The 25,744-nt window shown below is 39.4% G+C and overlaps 1 protein-coding gene and 1 long non-coding RNA gene across 2 annotated transcripts in view; one reads left to right on the top strand and one right to left on the bottom strand.

The window, feature by feature from the left end:
- LOC124145338 (ecdysone receptor-like) overlaps positions 1-8,021 on the bottom strand; it is a 132,780-nt gene extending 124,759 nt beyond the window's left edge. The window contains exon 1 of the mRNA XM_046515063.2: positions 7,942-8,021. The gene's annotated coding sequence lies outside the window, so the exon portion shown is untranslated. The remainder of the gene's footprint in view (positions 1-7,941) is intronic.
- Positions 1,891-4,482, top strand: LOC124145341. The gene is made up of 3 exons (XR_006862541.2): positions 1,891-2,001; positions 3,609-3,836; positions 4,087-4,482. It is a non-coding gene; the product is annotated as an uncharacterized LOC124145341 (long non-coding RNA).
- Positions 8,022-25,744: the final 17,723 nt, after the last annotated feature.

Raw genomic sequence — 25,744 nt, forward strand, 5'->3', positions numbered from 1 at the left:
AGAAGTACAGAAGCAACAGGTCGGCCACCTGTTTATGTACGATTTCGTCCTAATCTTCACGGGAGGAACAGGCGCGGGGGTGATTGGAGGATCTCAGACTTTGAATGTTTAGATTTTGCAACAAATCAATGACTGAATAACTGAAATACCACAGACGACAATGGCCGCCTGCTATGTCATGTTGTTCCATGTTCTTTTAAACGTAAAGGTCGAGGCCTCCTTGTAAGTTTCGCCAAGGGAGGTTGCCTTAGTGCATGCACCCCTCTACATGCTAATAACCCTCTCAAATACAAGCACACTGACGAAACTGAACATGCTGTTATTTAAATGTTTTGTTACAAGATTGGTTGTTGTATTATAGCTGAAATCCAGATCAGCATAAAGTACTGTTTACATATATTTTGAAGGACCACGATATATCTCCAGCTAGTTTGCCAGTCTTACAGTTTCAAACATGTCGAATGACATTGGTATATTAATTGTTCATATCCAGTGTGGGACCTAAGTGACCCAGTGGTCTTCAGCGCCGTGACCCACTGTGTAGAGTTGTGCCCCATAAGCGTGCCAGGATCCTTTGATTATGATCCAATTATGATCCTCTAACTGTCGGAACCATGCTTGTGCACGTTAATTTCATTAAAATGAACGTTTATACGTCCTGTGTCATTTGGGGATATCCTCACACATTAAGCTGAATACCGTTCAAAGGGACGTTAAACACAATTCTCTTATTTATATCCAATATGGCGGTTATTGCGGCCATGTTAGACTGCGGACGGGGCTATATTGACAATCGTGAACGGAATATAAATTCTTGAAGTTTAAAACAGTAAAACTCAAACTAAATAAACATCAACAAACGTATAATCGAATATAGTGGTTAAGAAAACCGTATTTACGTGGTAGAGGCTTTTCTTTTGAAACAGGGGCACGGGTGGCCCTGTCGTCTAAGGCGCCTCGATTCGCTGTGCAGAGTTGCATCCCTTGGGCACGCCAGAAACCTATCATTGTGGATTCGCCCCGATAATGTTTCTAGGTTTTTCAGCATCATACCCGTGCACGCGGGTTTCACCGTAGTGGTAAAACGTCTGAGACATGCGTCACTTCGGGCTTTCCTCCAACATGAAGCTGACACGCCGCGATATAAGTGGAATACTGTTAAATGCGGCGTTAAACCCAACTCACTCTCTCACTCTTTTGAAAACTGGAGACTGATTCTAAAATTAATGTCCATAGTATCATGCAATTTATTGATGATGATGATGATGTTGGAGATTTAACGAGCGCTTCCGAAGGTGCCGATTTCGCACTCGGGAATTTATTACGTTGCTACAAGGACAAGCAGCCGCCAACATTTGCCGTATCTACTATGTTCACAATGAAAAAAAACACCTTCCCTGTAACAATTACGAAGGTCAGTCTAACCCTGATTCATATTTAAATATTTAGGATAATGAATATAACAACGAGCTATCTTTTGCTCATTACATCAGGCTGTCACAACCTGAGACAAAATGTCACCCGTCATATCATTCTGGAAAGCTGTTACACAATCGATCCTACTACTGGCGAACATCACAGTTTTAAATATATTTCACGTTTTAACCATGCGTAAATGTGTCATTATTTATGTTAAACCCACTAAAGCCCACTCATGTGAAATACGTTTGGCTCCATAATTCTGGTTTATATTTTCGAAAACAGTGTCACAAAAAGCCACGTCTTACCTCTAGGACAACGATAAGTCTAATATATACATTCCGACAATTCATATGTGCGGTTCAGTAAAGAGCGATACAAAACAATGTTGGCTTGAAACAAATGTGTGCCTCGCGTCTTTAATACAAGGCATACTTATCGGCGTGTCTTTGTTTCAGTACTGCAGGGCATATACGTTTGGTGCGGGATTTCAATGGTCGGCGTGACCTTCTGTCATGCTGAAGTTTCCGTTGTGAATATCTATTGTTTGGGACGTGGACAGTGCACATAGACCTGTTTCAGGTAACAAAGGCATGGTTCAGAATTTTAATTTAATTTTATTTAAAATAGTAGGCAATGTGTTGAATAAATATTTTTTTCTTTGATATTGTTTTGTTTTATGCAAGATAATGCCAGATGAATATCTAATTGTTGTCACCTACATTTACCTGAAACTACTTCCATTCATTTTCACTGCAAAACGGACACCTTAAGATATTCATTGAAGTGTACACAATTGAGAAACCCCTGTCATGTATGGTTTCAGTAAGAGACATATTATTGCAAGAGGGAACGGTGTTCTTGCACACATTATTATTGAATAGTCTTCAAACTCTATATTCGTCTGTAATAACGTTTTACCTGATTCATGCTCTGCCTACATCACAGGTGATCTTTGGACTGATTGTAAATGGCGTTGGAACTTTTTCGGGGGTCGGGGGTGTTTTTTTTTAATGTTGGTCGTGGTAGTGGTCGAAGGCGTAGGTGATTGGGTGTGTGCGTGGGTGCGTGCGCGTGTGTGAACATGGATACCCCTTTCGGACACATTATACTGACTCCGACCAGTCCTTGTTTTTAAACCCCTAATGCCGAGCGTCAGGCAGGGTAACAACAAGTACCATATTTTAACGTCTTTTAGTATGACGCGCCCAGGGATCAGACCATCGACCTTCCACTCTCCGGGCAGACGCACTACCCACTCGACGAGCTTCGAATCCCCAGTTGCTCCGATTATGTTTCTAGGTTTGTCAGCACCATACCCGTGCTCGTGGGTTTCACCTAAGTGGTAAACGTCTGAGACCTGCCACATTAAGCTGACACGCCCTGATATAAATGGAATACTGTTGGCGGCGTTAGAGTATACTTACTCACTTGTCTTTAGTGATCCTGAGGACCCGTGAAGATTCGGGGTAGAATAGGTCTTCAGCAACCCATACTTGCCGTAAAAGGCGACTATGCTTGTCGTAAAAGGCGACTAACGGGATCGGCTGGTCAGGCTCGCTGACTTAGTTGATACATGTCATCGATCCCAATAGCGTGGATCGATGCTCATGATGTCAATCACTGGATTGTCTGGTCCAGACTCGATTATTTTACAGACCGCCGTCATATAGCTGGAATATTGTTGAGTGCGGCTTTAAACAACAAACAAACAAACAAAAACAAAAGTGATCCTGAGTGACTATTGTTTTACGCCTCTGTCAGCAGTTAGTCACGGCGGTCGAGCGGGGTCGGGGAGACATACAGCATTCCACGTCGTCGTGTTGTTATGACACGCTGTCAGACAGGTCACACGTTGTGTGAATACAATAGGAGTTATGTCTACCGTTGAGTTCTTAGTAATATCATTCTAAAGTTAACAGTCCGTAACACGGAGAAGAGCCCGCGAGGAAATTACGTAACATATAGAGCTTAACTAATTTGTGGAGATTCAATCAAAAGCACTATAACTATACGTAATACAATAAAATCCAAACCAAACTCCCACCTCGAACTAACTGAGTTCAACGTAGCAATCGTCAAGCTACGTCATCAGCAAAGTGTTAGATATTGCTGCACAACATTGTAGATTCACACGTGACCAACAGATTCACCTGCAAATTCCTTACATTAGCATATGTTTTTTTAAGATCCAGCCTTCAAAAGCTTATCAAGGTAGAAGAGGTTTTCAAGTACACAAGCGTGAATTGATTTAGAGACCTATCTCACATAAACACCGGACGGTACCTGAGGAGCTGCCCCGGGGGTACAGACTGTGAACACGTTTCCATCAATACCCGCCTCGGGAATCAGTTGCTTCATCGCGTGTGACGTAACTCTTCACCAAACAGCCGCCGACAGAAAGCAATCCTTTAAAGGTATCCCTTGCTATTATTTTTATGATGTAAATGTAGAGATTCCCTTCCTATCGACAATAACAATTTCCGAGTCAGTTTGGGGATTAACCTAGTTTTTTTGGAGGAGCATTAACAAAAACAGGATCTGAAACCAAATCAGGGTTGTTTTGGCCACCGACTTTCATGATTAGTGAGGATTAAAAAGTTCAATGGTAACCACGTAATGGTTGTGCAAGCATAAACTTAGTACCAGAAGTATTTCTCCACACAGAAGGACAACACCAAAAGGACAACAACAGGACAACAGAAGGATAACAACAGAAGGATACCAACAGAAGGACAACAACAGAACGATAACAACTTGAGGATATTGGCTGCTTGAAGCAACAGCGAGAAAACTAAGCATTTGATCAGTCGCGGTGACGTGTGGAATATTGAACAAAGCGTAGTAAAATCCCTACCCTAACATGTGTCCCAAAATCATCGGCTTCCGATAAGATATTGTTTGTTTGTTGTTTAACGTTTGTTCAGCAATATTTCAGCAATAGAATGACGGTATGTAAATGATCGAGTATGGACCAGACAATTCAGTTATGGTTATCATACGCATTGATCCATGCAATTGGGACGATGACATGCATCAACCAGTCAGCGAGCCTGACCACCCGTTCCCGTTAGTCGTCTCGCGCGACAAACTGGGTTGCTGAAGACCAATTCTAACCCGTATCTTCACGGGTTTCTTATAAGATAAGACACTTTTAAAAAAAAAAATGAAACAAGACAAAGTCATTAAGTTTGATCTGTTAGTTCACCTTCATAAATACTGCACTGGCAGAAAATAATATTTCAATTGGAAATGTCCCACCAGTGTACCTGTTTGATTTGCCCTCCGAGTGTTTACCGCTAGACATAACGGTGTTACTTGGGCGAGAAAGCGTGGATCGTAATCCGAGCTCATAAGGCATTCAAATCCACGACCAGCGGATCCTAGTACGGCGGAGGGAAGCATCTTTTTCTGCCCGAAACGTCTCCATATATTGAAAGGTAGATGAACGACAAAATGATAATTGATTTCCATTGTTTTCGGATACAGTAATTGTTAACTCAAAATAAGATGCTACCACGTGGCGAGATAAATATCATTGATAGCCGTCATAAAATGTCTTGGTTTGCTAAAGTTTGTAAGGATGTGATCATATTCATAACACTTACGTAATTAATAAAAAAATATATATTTTGCGAACATCTCGTGTGGTCATTCGCTCTAAATATATTAGGGTTAATAAATCCAACTAACAGATTCACTTTTGCCCTGATTTTTGTTCTCAATATGTACTAAATACCCCGTGTTGACATATATCTGCACACGGCAAGTATTTTTAACGGTTAGAGCCTACTGGATGGATGTCTGGGGCGTCTAACTCGTATCTCTGTATATCTAACTTCATGCGGAATGACTCTAATGCATGGATAATGTCATCATAAGTCTTGTTTTGTAAAGGTGTATAGGATCGGGTGATACGGCAGGTGGACATGCGATGTCCTGTGTGGGCGATTTCTGTTAATAAACACAATAAGACTAAAATAGTTAACTGTTATTCCTGTATGTCTGCTTCGTCTCGGAACGCAAGCTCCAACGCCAACACAATCTGGTCCTCACTCAATGAAGGCACATACTCCAAAGAACTCACACAGAGTGAAAGCCAACTCTTAAAGTAATTGCACGTTTACAGTTATGAAAACAAAGTGGATGTGGCAAAATCTTCAAAGAATCTGATGTGCGTTCTGCTTGCTAAATGGGTCTTTGAATGCACGATTAAATAGAGAATTGCACCATACAGCATTATATTACTGCTACTGTGACTAAAATTACTACTACTACAACCATTAAAATTTGTACTTCAACTACTACTAAAACTACTACTACTACTACTACTACTACTACTACTACTAATACTACTACTACTACTAATACTACTAACACGACTATGTTGGTGCATCAACAACTGACGTCTTCAACTTCAACTAAGCATTACATAGCTTGTATGACACTGCTGCTACTACTACTACTACTACTACTACTACTACTACTACTACTACTACAATTGGAACTTCAATTCTCGACCCGGATATAAATCGTAAAAATACATATCTATATTCTGTCATGGCAAAGCAGTGCATACATGAATTAGAGTGACACTAATCGTATTTTCCAGAACATGAATTACTCACAACAGGTTTTCAAAGGCTTGTTTAATAACTGTAAACAGTAGTGGGGGAACGAGTTCTGTGGGGAATTCTCGGCCACATTTTATGAGTTTTATAAATGTATAAAATGTAAACCTAGTTCGTACAGACTTTACACACATCCGGATTAACGGGGTCTGGGTAAATGGAGCATTGTTGTACATCTCCACTAATGACGGTCCTACTTGAATTTCCCAACGTGTAAAGTGTATTGCATGTCAGGTGCAAGTACAATTGTTCATCAATGAAGAGAAATGCAGCCTACTGTTTGTGAGGTATCAATCGGTAGACATAACTCCTATTGTATTCACACAACGTGTGACCTGTCTGACAGCGTGTCATAACAACCCGACGACGTGGAGTGCTGTATGTCGACCCCGCTCGACCGCCGTGATTTACTGCTGACAGAGGCGTAAAACAATAGTCACTCAAGATCACTAACGACAAGTGAGTAAGTGTACTCTAACGCCGCTAACAGTATTCCAGTTATATCAGGGCGTGTCAGCTTAATGTGGGAGGAAAGCCCGAAGTGATGCAGGTCTCAGTCGTTTACCACTTTGTTGAAGGGGATTCGAAGCATGTGGTCTAGTCTGCTCGGAGAGCGGAAGGTCGTTGTTTCGATCCCCGTCCCCGTCTTACCAAAAGACGTTAAAATATGGTACTTGTTGTTACCCTGATGGCGCTGAAAATTAGGGGTAAAGACAAGGACAGTATTATGCGTCCGAGTGGAGTATCTACGTTAACAAACGGACACGCACGCACGCACGCACGCACACTGGTTGCGAGCATTTCCGAGAGACGCAATTGTACACAGCGACTTGCGGTGCCTTAGACGACGGGGTCATTCGTTGCCTCTCCCCCCCCCCCCCCCCCCCCCCCCAAACACCCCCCCCCAATCCCGCTCCACCCGCATTCTCACCCGCCTCACACACTACAAAGCGCTACAGCTGCACTCGGATTCCGGGTCAGAACAACCTAGCATCTCCTGTTCTCGATTCAACTCAGTGATGTTCTGACATTCAAACTATCACAACCCATGAAATCCCACAGTGTAAAACGGTAATCGCGATTATTGCGCAATGTTTACTCACAGGACCACCATTCATCATTGTGAAGCTTCATCTCTCTTTAAAGCACGCTATCTGGTTTATATCTGTTAATCAAACGAGAAATTTCCATTAAATGATAACGCCAGTTTGAAGAAAAACTGATCAAACATTGATTCCACCATTTCAACAAGTAAACTCTGTTACCCTATCTGCAACACTAAGTAGTAGGACATAAAAAAGAATATAATACAACTTGCCTACTCTATTTTCACATTTCCAATTTCGTCGTTGATATTGTCGAAATTTGTTTAAAACTTTAAGAAGCAGTATGATATATTATTTTAATTATATATTGCAATCAAAGCCATTGCATATTGACAGAATGACAAGTATCTCTAGTGTCGAGTTGGAACAGTTTCTAGCTGCTTTAACAATACGAAACTGTCAAATGTTTCTTGAAGAGGAAATGAGTCTGTTGCCGCCTTGTGTGACTTTGTTGTAAATCCTGAGACATTTTTTCCGGGGTTTTACTTTTCGAGAAAACATGACCAATGCATCTATTTTCGGGTACCTTCGCAAAAGGAAATGACATGTATCACAGTCAGTAGAGGTAATCAAATTTCCAGTCGCTCGCTCGCTCGCCCGCCCACCCACATGTGTGTAAGAAATACAGAATTTCTCTTATACCACAAGGAGCCCATACAAATATACAGGTAACCTGCTCTAAATTCAAAACACAGTAGTTTATATCCTAATTTCACCAACCCGGAAATGTGTCAATTTAAACAACTTCACTGTTATATTAAGGATTTGGTAGACGTGTGACTTACTTGGATGCGACTCCACCGCAGGCATCATCTTGGCGCTAGGATCAAGGTCAACAAGCGACGGTTTATGTCGATGTGAAGGTGCAATTACTTCGTGAGGCTGAAATGACAAAATATGCTGGTTGAATGACTTAAAGGAGGGTTTATTGACGTATTAAGATAACATTCGTGGATCAGGGTTATGTTCCCAGATAGATTGACGAAAGTGTTTGAAGAAAACAGTTCAACTTAAATCCAACGAACTGCAGTTAAACATGCATACCCAACTGCAGCTATAAAGGTATAAAAGAACTGCCGTTAAGCATGTTTTGTCTGTTGTTTAACGCCGCTATATTCCAGCTATATGACGGCGGTCTGTAAATAATCGAGTCTGGACCAGACAACCCAGTGCTTGACATCTATACACCTGAATACAGCTTAATCTGTATACTCAACTTCAGCTATCAATGTATACAACTTCCGTTAAACATGTACAACTTGACCATAATAAAACCTGCATACCCCAACCACATGTAAACTATACGTACACCAACTACATTAGAACCATTATATACAAACCACTGTAAAACCGTGTATTCCAACTACACTAATACATGTATATATCATCTACAGTAAAACTATATATCACACAACAGTAAAACCTGTCGACTGCTGTAAAACATGCACAACATACCACAGTAAAACCTATTTTTCATACGACATTGCAATCTGCATACGCCAACAACAGTGCCCCCGGTTTTCGCCAAACAGTGCAAGACCTGAATATTCTAACAACAATAAAACCTGCATACAATGGTGTACTAAAACCTGTATAACATACAACAGTAAAACCGTCTACAACAACTTCAATAAAACCCTTGTAGCCTATTGCGGTGAAACGTATAAACCAACTTCAGTAAAACATGTACATACCAACTACAGTAAAACCAATGTATCCTACTACAGAGAAATGACTATCCCAATAACAGTACAACATGTACTTACTAACTTAAGTAACCTAATACAGTAAATCTGTGTATCCAACTACAGAAAAACATATTTACCACACTTAAAAAACATGTTTATACCAACTACAATAACACATGTACATAACACCTACAGTAAAACATGTACACACCAGCTACAATAAAACACGTATATAGCAACGGCAGAAAAACATGTCCATACCATCTACAATAAAACATGTTTTAAACGTGTATCCTACTGCTGTAAAATCTGTGGATCCTACAACACTAAAACATGCATATACCTACAACAATAAAACATGTAAATACAAACGACAGAAAAACATGTACATACCAGCTACAACTAAACATATATAGCAAAACTACAGAAAAAAATGTGCATACCAGCTAAAATAAAATATGCATATACAAACTACAGAAACACATGTCCATACCTACCACAAAAACATGAATATACCGACTACAGAAACACATGTCCATACCTACCACAAAAAACATGAATATACCAACTACAGAAACACATGTCCATACCTACTACAATAAAACACGAATATACCAACTACAGAAAAACATGTCAATGCCTACAGCAATAAAACATGAATATACAAACTACAGAAAAACATGCCCATGCCTACAACAATAAAACACGAATATACCAACTACAGAAAAACATGTCCATGCCTACAACAATAAAACATGAATATACCAACTACAGAAAAACATGTCCATGCCTACTACAATAAAACATGAATATACCAACTACAGAAAAACATGTCCATGCCTACAACAATAAAACACGAATATACCAACTACAGAAAAACATGTCCATGCCTACAACAATAAAACATGAATATACCAACTACAGAAAAACATGTTCATGCCTACAACAATAAAACATGAATATACCAACAACAGAAAAACATGTCCATGCCTACTACAATAAAACATGAATATACCAACTACAGAAAAACATGTCCATGCCTACAACAATAAAACATGAATATACCAACTACAGAAAAACATGTCCATGCCTACAACAATAAAACATGAATATACCAACTACAGAAAAACATGTCCATACCTACAACAATAAAACATGAATATACCAAACTACAGAAAAACATGTCCATGCCTACAACAATAAAACATGAATATACCAACTACAGAAAAACATGTCCATGCCTACAACAATAAAACATGAATATACCAACTACAGAAAAACATGTCCATGCCTACTACAATAAAACATGAATATACCAACTACAGAAAAACATGTCCATGCCTACAACAATAAAACATGAATATACCAAACTACAGAAAAACATGTCCATACCTACAACAATAAAACATGAATATACCAACTACAGAAAAACATGTCCATACCTACTACAATAAAACACGAATATACCAACTACAGAAACGCATGTCCATACCTACTACAATAAAACACGAATATACTAACTACAGAAAAACATGTGTACCCTACTACAATAAAAGCTGTGTATCCAACTTCCGTTAAACGTTTATAAAACAAGGGTAACAATAACTAAATAGACGGTCATTGGCCGTAAGTAAACAATTCTTCACACGGACACCAACACATGGCAGCACCGTCCGAGAACGGCCATAGTTTGTGAATGACCAGTTTGACAGTCACTGGACAATCACTGGTCAGACAATGACGGCGGGAATGTCCGCACGGGTATCTGCCGAGATACCAGAGCCCGTATTTATTGATTAAATCAACTTACCTTACAAGTTTATACAACATGGAACTTTATGAAAACTGGTTCTCACAAATAATCCTTTTTTGGTGTTGTCTAACCGCACAATCACCACATTGGTTATACACACTGAACAAGGTGAGGTGAAATGGGGTTTAACGTCGCGATTATTACACTTATATAGCCACGTGCATGTTCGTGTGTGTGTTTGTGTGGATGCTTGGACCAGTCCGGACTGATGCCGATTTATAGTGTAAGCTCCCAGAGATACCATGCCGCAGTTTAACATGAATACCCCACTCAGACACAGTATACTGACTCTGAGCCGACCAGTCCTTGTTTAAGCCCCTTTATGCCGAGCGTAACAACAAGTACCATCTTTTAACGCGGCCTTGGATCGAACCCCGGACCTTCCGCTCTCCGGGCGGACGCTCTACCACAAGACCACGGAGGCGGTCACACACTGAACAATGTTATCAGTGCTACCTATGAACCATGCCCCACGGCAAGCATATGATGTAACGTGGTTGTCATAGATGAATAAAATAAATATATAAGTCACGAAAGTAAAAGAATATTTCTTACATTTTTGGCCAGACCTGCTGCCACCATCTCCTGGCGGTAGTATGGATAACTAGATCACACGGAAAGGTTGTTGAAATGTCTTTTATGATGTCAGAAACCCCCCCATCACATTTGAGAAAAACGAATGTTAAAAATTCAGAACCAGAGGGCAATGAGAGAAAACGTGATCGCGACTTAATCCAAGCCCGCCCTCCATGATGACAGCTCCACACAGCGCCAGGGGCAACAGTGACACAAGGAACACAGGTCGTCTTACGGTAATACACACTGTGGCACATCTATTAAATACACGCTTTTATTCATGTAACAACAGTGTACCAGTGTTTGTCATGGCAGTTGTTATGTAATACACCACCTCTGTATCTGTAGTGATGTACAGACATTTCAATTTGTTCATATTTCAGTAGTTGCTATGGTGCCTATGCAAGTTCTGCCGGTGTTGGTGTTTGGCTGTAGAGGTAATAGTCGTTGCGGTTGTAGTAGTGCAGTGATGTCATGGTATGGTGCATTGTGGTGCTGGTGTGGTTGGTGGTTGTATTAGAAGCAGTGGTGAGGGTTGTAGAGGCGTGGTGTTGTGGCGATATGGTGGTTTGAAGTGGTTCGAAAAGTTTTGGACTTTATATAAACTGATTTAATTGCGCCCCTGAATGTAAACAAGAAGATATTTTTTATTGCATGATTTCCATCGAAAAATGAAGCTTGAAAAATGGTACCTTGACTGATATAGATGCGCCAACAAATATTGGGTTGTGTAATCACATGTAGTGATCTCTGATCTCTGGGTCACCGCGCTGCCGTGGGCAGTCTCAACTGAAATACTGCCACGGCAGCCATATTGGCCATACCACCAATTTATCGTTTATTTTGGTACCATCGAGTTTTATTTTGGACCCTCTTATGACACTGCCCCCCCCCCCCCCCCCCCCCCCCTATTACGTTACCACATTCGGGCAATTTTGATCATGCCGCGAAAGCAGCCATTTTGAAAATGATTTTCCCATTAGTGAGCTAATAATTTATGTGCTATTTTTGTGAACATATGGTAGGTGTAAACTCTTATACAATCCGTTGTCGTTAAACATTAGTGAAATAGCAGGATATATAAGACTTAATCGTATGTGAATTGATGATCCTGGAGATGGTGTTCGACAGAAATTGGCACAATTCAATCATGACCCATTACAACTGTTTTCCTCTTTTCTTGGCCATGTATGGACGTTGGACTGAGTGATCTGGTACTCACTGAATGGTTTGAACACATGTTTCAGTTGGAACCAGTTAATACCCTTCGACTTATATCATTAGTGGACCACATAATGTGGAGTTAATCATGCATTGCTTTGACAGCTTCCTTGTGATCCATGCAATGTGTTGCCCTGTCATCTAAGGCGTGCAATTAGCTATGCAGAGTTACATCCCTTGGGCGCTCCCGAAACCTATGATCGTGTGTTCGATTCGACCAGATAATGTTTTTAGGTTTGTAAGCATCATAGCCGTGCTCGTGGGTTTCACCAAAGCAGTTAACGTCTGAGACTTGCATCACTTCGGGCATTCCTCCAACACGAAGCTGATATAACTGGAATTCTGTTGTAAGCGGCGTTAAACCAACTCACTCTCTCACTCTTTCCAAGCAATGTATAAAACAATCAGTGCATGAAGAAGAAGTATTTCGAAACCATGACATAGAAATGGAATAATAACAATACACCAAGTGAGGCAGCCTGGTTCCCTGGGTATGCTGTGCTGGCGCTACACTGACCCAGGCAAGGACTGCACAATGGCCAGGCTACAAGTGAGGTTCAACGTTTTTAGACACAGTCATATCATTAAAGTAGTAGTATAGGTAATGGGGGTTCTGGACCACTTCGACTAGAGCCAGATTTATGTACCTATACTGCTACTACAGATGGAATTTTTTATGCGTAAATGATGATGCGATTTAACGATAGTCATGAGATTAAGTTAAATTGACTCCAGCTCACCACCACCTGGAGCCAATGATATAAATGTTTATAGGTAATAGGGGTTCTGGACCACTTCCACTGGAGCCAGATTTATTACCTATACTGCTACTACAGGGGGGATTTTTTATGCCAAAATGATTATACGATTTAACGATAGTCATAAGATTAAGTTGAATTGGCTCTAGCTCACCAATACCTGGGGCCAATCATTGCTTTAGATGAGTCTAAATGGTAATAAAAATATTCTTTATTATTTTTATCGATAAAGCGATATTCAACATTTTTATTAAGTTCTTCGTTCATTTTACTAGGAGACCAGACTATATAACTACACTCTTTTTGTAAATTGATAAGAAACAATTGATAACCGTATTTGTTTGGTTTGACATCACTGATATAATAAAAACCTTGTGGTAATTCTTTCCATTTAATAGCTTTCTCAATTATTATATATATTTATGTAAGCATTTGTCTAAATGTGATCAAACGATAGTAAGCAATCTATTTTTAATCTCCAACCAGTTCTTTGGTTTTGGCACGGAATAATTGACGCGCTTGTTGCCTCCCCTTTTCTATGAACTTTTTTTCTCGTCTTCGCTAATACCACTGGTCTTACGAGATTTTGAACGAATCTCCTGCTTCATTTCGTTGTATTTGGTGAGTTCCGACAGCACTAAACGAAACTCATCCTCGGATATCTTACAATCGGCCATTGCTGTCGAAATATGATCCTCAATGCTGTTCAACTTTGCTTTGGCGAGTATCCGAATACTATCGTGTTTTAATGCTTTCTTTTGCAACCTACGAGAAATGAATTTTATCGCTATTCCTGCCAGTCCCGAGACTCCAGCGGTTATTTCCATGCCGAGCACGATAGGCGCGGCGATTATAGTTGATAGTAAACCGATACCCGCTACACCGAGTCCCATGCCAGATACTACAAGAGCGGTGTCAACTCCGTCCAGAGCATTCACGGCTCTGCGATACTTTTTATACAATCCAAGTCTCAACTCCCTATCCTTCTCTATTCGATGTTTTATGTTGCTTATTTGATGTAATCGAAATCCATCAACAGTTTCCATCTTTTCAAATGCTTCATCGAGCGCTGGATATAAACTCATAGTGTATATTACGATCATATAATAGTCTTTAATTGGTCTTGCTTAAATGTTTTGAGACTATACATCAACCTTATCAAATGTATATTATACGGCAAGAATATCTTAGAAAGAGAAATGCTGTCACTTTTAATAATTTGGACCCCCTCGAGGGTTGCAACGGGCGATGCTCCGATATGAATAATACTGCAACGTTGACGCTCGTGTTTCTTGAGCCATTTAATCGATAGACCTGGTAATATTTCGAAGGCATTTTCCGGTGCATCTCCGAATAAGACTTCAATAATAAGAGTAGAAATATTAGGTATTGCACTCAAGTTAACTTTAATATCTTCGAATTCAGTAATCAAATTTAAACTAACGTTTTTTAAGGCCGGACGACTATATAACATATGACCTGGGTTTTCTGGCAGGGGGGTGACTAACACACTTTTTCGTTTTGATGGGATATAAGCCGCGAGTACGATGCCACTATTTATTATCTTAGTTAAATTATGTCCCTTACCCATCATCGCATAAGGTGGGGTAATGACGATATTCAGTAGCCACTCGATGTTTGCTTCGACCATAGTCCATTTATTATCGTCGTTGCGAGTAATATTGTACGAAGTGTTTTTAATGAGTCTACTAACGTCGACATCACTTAAATCTTCTAGATTACCCGTGAATGTGACTTCTTTCCGCTTGTATACATTATCGTGTAAGTGTAAAGCGTATAACTTACCATTGTAACCAGGTTTATCAAATCCTTCTGTGTCTCCTAGATCGGAAAGCGCAATTGTATTACATTGTCTTAGTGTTCCAGGGCCTGATGCATCAACCATTATTTTTAATATGGAGTGTTACACTTAAGTATCCTATATGTACAGGTTGGTGTTTTACATCTAATATAGAAATTTTGAGGTCTGAAATAATACCACGCTTCAATTTTTTATATTGTAATGTTGAGAAAGATTTCCGTTCATTTTTCACTGGAACACATCTGAGCAAAGTTGAAGGACTTTCTAGTTGAATATTATCCGTCGTGCTTATTTGATCAAGATGGATGAACAACTCTTTATAGGGAACTAAATCAGGTAATTTAGATCCCTCATTTGATGAATCGATTACTATTCTATCATCGATTGCAAATCCAATTGTAATTGCAAATACGTTCCCGTAAGGAATTACACCATGTTCTCCAGGGTATAATTTCAGTCTCCCGGTCGCCTCATTTTGTGTGAGACTAGCTCCATTAGGCTTAAAAATTTCATCATTGAGTGAGCATACGCTGTAATACCCATCAGGTATAGCAATAATTCTATTTTTGTCATGTATTAACATTATCTTATTATTATCTTTCGCAGCACTTATATTTGTCCACAGTGGGTAATACGTTACACCGCATAGAGCTACTTCGAGTTGTCCATCCGAGTTATCGATAGTATGAAGCAGTTCAATAGACTGACCATTTGTTATTCCAGGGAGTGTAACATACATATTAAATATACAATGATACTATATCATAACTTAAATATGAAATCGACTCACATTACTAATCAATCGATTATAGTAACTGCCTCCGGTGCTGAGTTTACTGTTAAATTCCACGATATCTTTGAAAAATACAGTTTCACGGCAACTAACGATCAAATGGTGGACGATTGGTTTAACCGTCCGATGCAATTTTGGCAGAATCAGTTAAACTTTGCCATATGGTGTGCCACAACGGGATGTGGTGTATCTGTTAATGCCCCAGGATTTAAACTATATAAGTCTGTTATATTATTTCACGTGTACTATCAGATTAGACGTATACTTAAAGAAATTAGTGCTCCATTACCGATGGATCCAGCATGGAATCACGCAAATAATCATTATAATAAGAGGGCCTTCGGACGTATTTGTAATGAATTTAATGTTTCTACGAGTAAAGATTGGCGCATTAAAGGACCTAGCCATGGTCTAGGTATTCCGTACAATGGACAAAGAACTATTAAAGATAAAAGCGATTATTTAATTAAAGAGGGTGTGATCCCTTCAGGCTTTGCTCTCTCGAGTAAACAGTTTAGAGCAGATCGTATGAACTTTGAGAGTGGCATTCCTTATATTATAACAAAGTTTGTGCATCCAAACGATACAACAGATGCTTGGAATGAATTTCTTAATGATAAAACGGAAAATAATTTTACTAACCCAGGATTTGAAAGAGTTAATGAATCGATAAGAACTTATGTGTGGGCAATTCTCGGTGCACAATCGCAAACACGAACGGGAATTATCGGTACTGGGACGGCGTTCGATGCGCAAAAACAGTTTGTCTCAAACGTGGAGGACGCCATTAATTCACCAGTTGACATACCATCGTCTATAAAGCGTTTTCAAGATGCATTACAGTATGCTCAATCAAAAGTGGACTACGCTTATGCGCCGGGACTACACATGTCTCCGAATAATATGGAACTTAAGATCGGTCAAGTGATAGGCTATAATAATAAAATTGTTATCGCTACCGATCAACAAAAACCAGGTATAAATTCAGATATTAACGTCGAATTAATAACGCAAACGATCACGGGCGAAAAGGGAATAGTCAAGCCGCAGTTATCTACGAAAACATCTTTTAATGCTCAACCATCTACTAACGCACAAGTACCACCGCATATCGAGGCTAAAAATCAACAACATATCGATGAAAAAACAGTGCTTGTAGTGGGTGGAGTCTTGGTTGGTTTACTCATGATTTGGTTAGCGAACTGATTTGGTTAAATAGTTCTTAGCGAATACGTACAACAGCCCTGCAATTGCTACGATCAACCCCCACAAGTTTTGACTAAGCCAAGTAGTGGTCTTAGCTAATAAATTCAATAGCCAGGAAACAACACTCCCTATTATACCGGGAAGTGCGGCCGCGGCTTTCTCAGCGAGCTTTCCCAGTGCTGAACCTAATGCTTTTAAATGCTTTTTTATCCACTCTTTAATACCATTTTTATCGCTAGGAGGTGATCCGCCTCAACCTGTACTACCACCTGTTAACGAGAGAGTCAAAGTCGATATAATAAATCCCAACGCGGTTAAAATACTGGCAATTGTTATTCCCTGTTCTCTGAACAATGTTTTAATTTTATCGGCCAGTGTAGTGTCATCGTTGAGGACTTGATCGATAGTTTCTCCAATACGACTGATTTGCGAACGAAGTGCCTTTCTATTACTGGAAGCTGCTTCGAGGCGGGCCGATCTTTCGTCTTTTAAGTTACGCAATCTTTCCGCTACGCGACGTCTACTGAACTCATCGCCCGCCTGTTCAAGTTTTGTTTTCTCTTTAGCTATATGCTTGTCGATTTCGGGTATCTTGGCTATATTATTGATGAGTTCTCCCCGCATTGTTCGCATTGCCTTGTCAAGACCTCGTAATTCCCTAATACTAAACTCCGAGGATGGTACCTGTAACGTGGAATTATCGTAATAGGTATCTAAGATTTCTCCGAGTCCGTCCGAGGCCACCTTCGAGGAAGCCTCCAAATCATCTGTATTACCGAGTTTAGTACGCACAGTCCTAAGAACCTTAGTAGTCTTCGCGGAAAGTCGTCGGTAGTCCACAAAACCTAATTTATCACGAACAGTGCTGATGCCGTGTTTAGTGGCTATCGTAGACAAGGCTAGGGGCTTACGAGTACGAGAATGCATAAGATCAATATCCGGAGCGCCACGCAGTCGCAATATTCCTTTACTATCTATCTCAAACTTTGAATAGTCACGACCTATTGGGGTATCTTCTTTTAAGGCATCGTAATAATTATTGACGGTTGATTGTAAAATTTCATCGTTAAGATTTGTGCCAACAAAGTTGGTTTCATCAGTATCTTCGATTGGATTCTGGTTATCAAAGTCATCAAAGGTACTTAGATCAAAGTCATTATGTTCAAAATTAGCCATTTTTATATTAAACATAGGGTACATAATTTCAATAAAAACAATGTCTTCGCAATACGGACGCAAGTTAAACCCACAACGTAGACTTCGAGATCCATTAGGGGTCAAAGCAATTCGTCAGTCTGTAACTATAACAAATAACCCTAGTACCATAGATCAGAATCAAATGCTTCTGGTTCGCTTTCCTAATCTCGGCGCACACGATGTGTTAGTTCCGGGAACTGTCCGACTAGCATTTACGATTAGTTTGACTTCTGCCGACGTTAACAGGGAGCCCGTTCGGAACATAGGTCGTGCTATCGTTAAGTAAATCGCGATTAAAATTAGCGGTAATGAGGTTTTGAGTATCGATGATAGCGATGTATACTATTGTTACATGGATCTCTGGAGAACGGATAAAGAGCGGGAAAACTTACAGTACCAAGGTATTTGTAATAAGAACACATTGAGACTGCGCGTGGGCGCTGAAAATGGTGATGATACCAAAGAAAAAGATAAGGCCATTGCCGACGCATTAGGTAACCGATTCTATGTTCCCCTAGACTTTGAATTACTAGATTCCCACATGCCCTTTTATCAAGCATCCCTAGGCGATAGGTTAGAATACGAACTCACTTTTAATGACTACGGCAGAGTAATCAGAGCTGCTGATGATGCTAGCTATTCCATTGACAATATCTCGCTGGAGTACGATATGATAACGGATCCCGAATTAGCCAGACAAATTCGTAACCAGTATACCGGAAGTTTAGCCATTTTGTACGATCGCGTGCTTCGACACCGAAAGATCACGATGGACAGAAAAGATACGATGTGGAATATCAATCTAAACGTCCCCACGAGGTCGTTGAAGGGTATTTTAATGTTGTTCGAGGACCCCACCGATGCATTTAAAAGAAATACCGAGAAGTTTTACAATCCCAAGATTACAAAAGTAGAATTGACTATCGAGGGCGTTACTAATCAACTATATAGCCAAGGAATGCTAGCGTATCACCAGTGGGATGAGATTAAAAAACTTCCTTCTATAAAACGTTCTACGGAAGTTAACGCGGTCGTGAAAGATCTGTCTCTAGGGAGTGTATCGATGGGTGAATACCTCACCACAAAGTACGTGAGCTCGACATGCGAACAACGGACGATGACCAATTACACGGCAGTGGGAGTAGAATAGAAAAGCTAGCGAGGGTGCCACCATACAGATAACGAAGCTTCAGGAATCGGCTGGTAAATTAAACATATATTTGTACGTGATTATGGATGCGCAACTTAATATACAGAATGGGAGATTCGTGCAAGCAATCTATTGTTAATCTTTTATCTAAAGATCCGCACTGCGCTATCATATGCGGGCAAACAGGCTGCGGAAAAACAGCTTTTATTCTAGATATTTTAGAAAGTCATTATAGGGACGTTTTCGATCATATTATTATTCTGTGCGCGACTATAAGCGTTAATAAAACCTACCTATCGAGAGATTGGGTAATGAATGACGACGGGGTTCACACAGTCGATCCGGGCGATCGTTTACAAGACTGTTTACGAGTATGTCACGAAAAATAGAAAGGAGAATCAACCCTTTTCGTAATAGACGATTGCAGCGCGAGTAAAGAACTAACAAAAAAGAAAGATATGCTTTCATATTTAGCATTCTCCGGACGGCATACTCAACATAGCATTTGGGTACTTACTCAAAAATACAACTCTGTCCTGAAAGATCTCAGAGAGCAGACCAAATGGGTAGCGCTGTTTCATTGCAAAGATCGAGATTCATTCGAGGAATGTTTACGCGAAAATGACGTCATTTATACCAAGCTCGAACGAGATAAAGTCAGAAAACAGTTAGCGGCAACGAAGCACTGTAAACTCGTATTAAAAACCGATCAACCAGCTGCTTATGCAATTGCTTAGCAAAAAATGTAGCAAATTGTAGATAAATGTGGCAAAATTATAGCAAAATGTAGCAAATATAGCAAAATTGTAGCAAATTGAACATTAGCGGTTAATATTACATAAAATGTTGTTCGAAATCCTCATTCTTTCGCAACAGTTCATTATTACGGGATGTATTGGATATGTCATATTATATTATGTTTGACTTAAATATCTCCTTAGGTATTACATTATTGAATGCGACGAACTCATCGAACAAATGCTCAAAGAATCTGAGCCTGATCAACATACACATCAACATGTAGATAAACATAGAGAAAGACTCGCCGCTTTGGTAGCCGGTGGAAAATGTTCCCAATATTTGGGGGAAAATTATACCATCGAAAAAATTGATAACATGACCGACGAAGAGATTAAAAAAATGTACGCGCGTTACGAGTCTAGATTGGGAGCTACCATGACTAAAACGATAGGGTCTTCTATATTACAACTATACACAGTCGTAGCTAGTACGTTTCTACCCATCCCGGCAGAACATCGCATGTATTTATGCAAATCTCTAGAGAAAGACCCATTCATCGAACATGCTATAAGCTCAGTGAGCTGTGAGTTTTATCATAGATTCGGAATGTTCTTAGCTCCGTTCACCACAGCTTTAATAACGGCTAGGTATTGTCAATTTAAACATACATGCCCACTTAATAATAATGGAGACACAATCACAACAGATGACACCACAACAGATTGTGAACGAGGAACAACAGATTGCGGAACAACAAGTGAACACACAACAACAAGTGAATGAGGAACCACCACCAGTGAATGAGAAAATACTAAAACCCAGAGTTACTAAGAACCCCCAAAAAATAGCTGCAGGAAGAAAGGGAGGGCTGGCACGCAAAGCAAAATTAATAAATAATTCAAATATTAATCCGATTAAAACATGGGCACTAGTAGGAGTTGCTGGTATAGCGGCTGTATGGTTCTTTTATAAGACCGGAGAAGAGAAAACGTCACCCCACCGCAACAACAAGTTCAATTAGAGGTTAGTCCTCATATAATGCTATAAGAAGCATGACTACTCCAGTTACAGACGGTAGAATGTTGGTAAACGCGGCGTATCATTCAGCGGTGGTCACCGGCTTGGCCATTGGCTATGCTCGTATGGCTAAAATGATTACTAAAGCCACACCACCCAAGCTAGATTTTAATGGATTTGATATTGGTATGGCCATTCTTGATATTGGATTAGCAATGGCAACGAAGGATATGCTCATCAAACAAGGACTTATCCCGGAAGACATAATGAAGTAATTAAACATTTGAATATTTATATTCATATAAAGATTTGAATATGACAACAATTGCGATGATGGTCGGTGGAGCTGTTGTTAATGCTCTAGCTTTTTCGGGGAGTAATTATTCATTTTCCAGTATGAGGGAATCAAACGCTAAAGAAGTTGAAGAGGAGCAACTCCAAGCAGCTCAGTCACAATATACGCGGCAGAGAATGAAGAGATTAGACTTTATTCATGAACAACTGATTAAGGAAGGACATTCAATTCAAACGTTTAAGGATGTTGAATCTGCCATGCACGAATACTTCCTCGTTTTTGGGAAAAAACTAGACCCAATACCGAGACCAACAATGAGTCAGTTTTATACACCGTCAGAGGAACAAAAGTTCCGAGAGGTCACATTTGTTATTATTGGGTTATCTGCTCTATTGATTTTCAGCTATACCATGAATACGCAGTGACAGCTGTGGCTATGCATAAACCATGATCTATAAATAGCCTAATTAATATCTCGCCTAGTGTAGATGTGATTTGCATTTAGACAAATGATATGATAGATGTATATACCATGAATAACTGCAAGTTTACACTCATGGGTAAGACTACTCTATGTAATAGACGCTGTGTTGAAATTTACTGCGGTATACACAATTATTACATCAGGCGCGGACACATAAACTATAAGTGTTCTGAATGCGGGATAGGGGTCAAAGGTCATTATTGTTTATGCAAGAAACACGGTGCTGATAGGGTCAGGAACCAGATTATTTATGCTAGGAAGAGAGATTACATCAATGAGAGGAATAGGTTGGGGAGAATACGTATTTAGATATATGAAAACAACCAATTAGACATTTGTCTCATTTTGCATATACCATTCGACCACAATGGTTTTTGTCAGAGAATTAAAAGCTATGGCAAAGCAAAGTGGACTGCGTGGATATTCTCGTATGAGAAAAGCTGAATTGATTACCTTACTTGGTTTGGAATACAACAAACCCCAGACTGTTAGAGAACTCAAAGTTTGAGCGAGAAACAGTGGGCTGAGAGGTTATTCTCGAATGAGAAGAGCTGAATTGATCGCTTTACTAGATAATAATCAACCTAATGACGATGATGATATTCAACATAATAATGTTGATATTGATAATGATGTTGAGAATAAACAACAAGAATTAATATTTGTAAATATCTAAGAGGTTGGAAGATGGATATTAATTCCAACATGGATGTTAACGATATTAAGCCCATCATATCGAGTAAAATTAATGAGGAATTAGATGATTTACATAGTATAAAATACCAGCTGACGATTAAAATGACATTGAGTAAAAGTAACACAGACGATAGCACCGAATATACCGAACCATATTTCCGTAGCAATCAAGAAGTTATAACCGAATCCGATACTATAAACTCATCATTAGATACATCAATTCAGAGGATACAGGAAACTTTAGAATGCTGGACTAATAGAGGTTCGGGTTGGGGTGTGGATAAAATCGATAGTTTATATTTAGATATAGCGAATTATATGCCTTTCAAAGGTGGATCTTATATAGATTTACCCCCATATTATAAGAAGAAAAAAACCATAATTAACGTAAAAAATAAATCCGATGACTGTTTAAGAATGATGATAAGATCTGCATTGTTCCCCGTAGACAAGCATCCGGATAGACCTTCTAGTTATCCCCAAAACGATGGACTCAACTTCGATGGTATAGACGAACCTACACCAATATCACAAATTGATAAGGTGGAAAAGCAAAATAATTTAGCTATAAATGTTTTCGGACATTCTAAAGGAATTGTTGTACACAGGATAAGCTCCGCTCCGGAAAATATTCCCAGAATCAATTCATTTCTGATCGAATAAGATGGAAAATATCATTATACGTGGATAAAGAGTTTAAACAGGCTATTATACGATCAAACTAAATATAAGGGAAAGAAATATTTCTGTGAAAGATGCCTGCATGGGTACAGCAGACAAGATCTATTAGAAGCGCATAAAGAAGACTGTAGAGGTGTTGGACAGACCGCTATCAGGATCGATATGCCTAAAGAGGGAAAAAATATATTAAAATTTGAACATAATTGTAATCAAATGCCAGTACCGTACGTAATTTACGCCGACTTCGAAGCGCTTATCAAACCCATAGAAAATACCAACCATAGCAATACTGATAGTAGTTTTACCTACAAAATTCAAGAACATATTCCTTGTGGGTTTGGATATATAGTTGTAAGGTATGATGGGAAAACAAACACTCCCGTGATTTACAGAGGACCCGATGCAGCGGGAAAGTTTCTAGAATATCTACAAAATGAAGAGAGAATAATCAGGGAAAAATTATCGTGTAAGAAACCCATGCGTATGACGAGGGATGATTGGGTGACCCATAAGAAGTCAACGATTTGTCACGTTTGTAACAAACCCCTGGATGGGGATTCCGTAAGAGATCATTGCCACGTCACGGGTAATTATCGGGGAGCCGCTCATAACGAGTGTAACTTGAAACTAAAAATGAACTCTCAAACAATACCCATCCCCGTTGTGTTTCATAACCTTAGGGGATACGATTCACATTTCATTATGCAAGCTATCTCAAAGACCGACGGCGGTTTAACGTGCATTCCTAACAATATGGAAAAATACATATCGTTCTCGTTGACTGAACCTATACATTATAGGGACAAGGATGGGAAATCTAGAATAAAGCAAAGTAATGGGCTTAGATTCATAGACTCCGTACAGTTTCTGTTATCTTCCCTGGGCAATTTAGCTAATGCGAACAATCCCGATGACTTCGCGATAACAAATCAATATACCGATAAGATAACTCGTCATTTGTTGCTGAGAAAAGGTGTATATCCTTACGAATATATGGATGATTGGTCTAGATTCGAAGAAACTGAATTACCACCCCTCGAATCATTCTATAGTAACTTAACAGAATCTAGAATAACAGATGCCGATTATGAACACGCTCTGACGGTGTGGGATAAATTAGGTTGTAAGAATTTAGGCGATTATCACGATCTGTACTTAAAAACCGATGTACTGTTACTCGCCGATATATTCGAGATATTTAGAAAGACATGTTTAAAACAATACGGCTTGGACCCGGCATGGTACTATTCCAGTCCCGGACTATCGTAGGATGCATTGTTGAAGAAGACCGGCGTAGAACTAAAACTACTCACAGATTACGATATGCACTTGTTTATTGAGAAAGGATTAAGAGGTGGTATATCGATGGCAGCGAAAAGGTATTCTAAGGCTAATAATAAACTAGTGGAAGGATACGATCCGAGTAAACCCGACACGCACATATCATATCTCGATGCTAACAATTTGTACGGATGGGCTATGAGTCAACCTTTACCCACGGGTGGTTTTGAATGGGTCGATGATATCAATGTGAATAATATCAATAATATCAATGTGAATGATGTGAATAAAGGGTACATACTAGAAGTTGACTTGGAATATCCAAGTTTGTTACATAAAGATCATAACAGTTATCCGCTAGCTCCCGAAAGATTAATGGTTAATAAAGATTGGATGTCGGAATATCAAAACTCCTTGATGGGTAATAGTAGGTTAGCTAACGTAGAAAAACTCGTACCAAATTTGATGGATAAGACAAAATATATAGTTCACTACAGAAATCTCCAGTTGTATCTATCGTTAGGTATGAAACTTAAGAAAATACACAGAGTTCTAAAGTTCGATCAAAGCCCTTGGATGGAGCCCTATATAAGGTTGAACACAGATTTAAGAAAGATAGCTACCAGCGATTTCGAAAAGAATCTGTATAAGCTCATGAATAACTCAGTATTTGGTAAAACTATGGAGAATCTAAGGAAGCGTGTTGATGTTAAATTAATCAGATCTAATGAGGAAGAAAGACTTAGGAAACTTATAGCCAGTCCGGCTTTTAACAGAAGCAAGATATTCGATAAGGACTTAGCCGCGTTGCATATGCAGAAAAGTAATATAAAATTCAACAGACCGGTGTACTCGGTATGAGTATTCTCGACTTAATGTATGACTTTTATTACAACGAACTTAAGAAGCAATACGGCGATAGATGCGAGGTGTTATATACCGACACAGATTCTTTGTTGATGGAAATACAAACCGAGGATGTGTATAAAGATATTGCAGAAAAAATAGATATGTACGACACGAGCGATTATCCTAAAGATAATCCACTGCACAGCGTTGTAAATAAAAAGGTGTTGGGTAAGATGAAGGATGAATGTGCTGTGACCCCTATAGCGGAGTATGTGGGATTAAGACCAAAGATGTATTCTATAAAAAAGTCCGATAATGGA

Source organism: Haliotis rufescens, unplaced genomic scaffold, assembly GCF_023055435.1.
Source record: "Haliotis rufescens isolate VD_foot unplaced genomic scaffold, xgHalRufe1.0.p SCAF_10, whole genome shotgun sequence".
Classification (NCBI taxonomy): domain Eukaryota; kingdom Metazoa; phylum Mollusca; class Gastropoda; order Lepetellida; family Haliotidae; genus Haliotis; species Haliotis rufescens.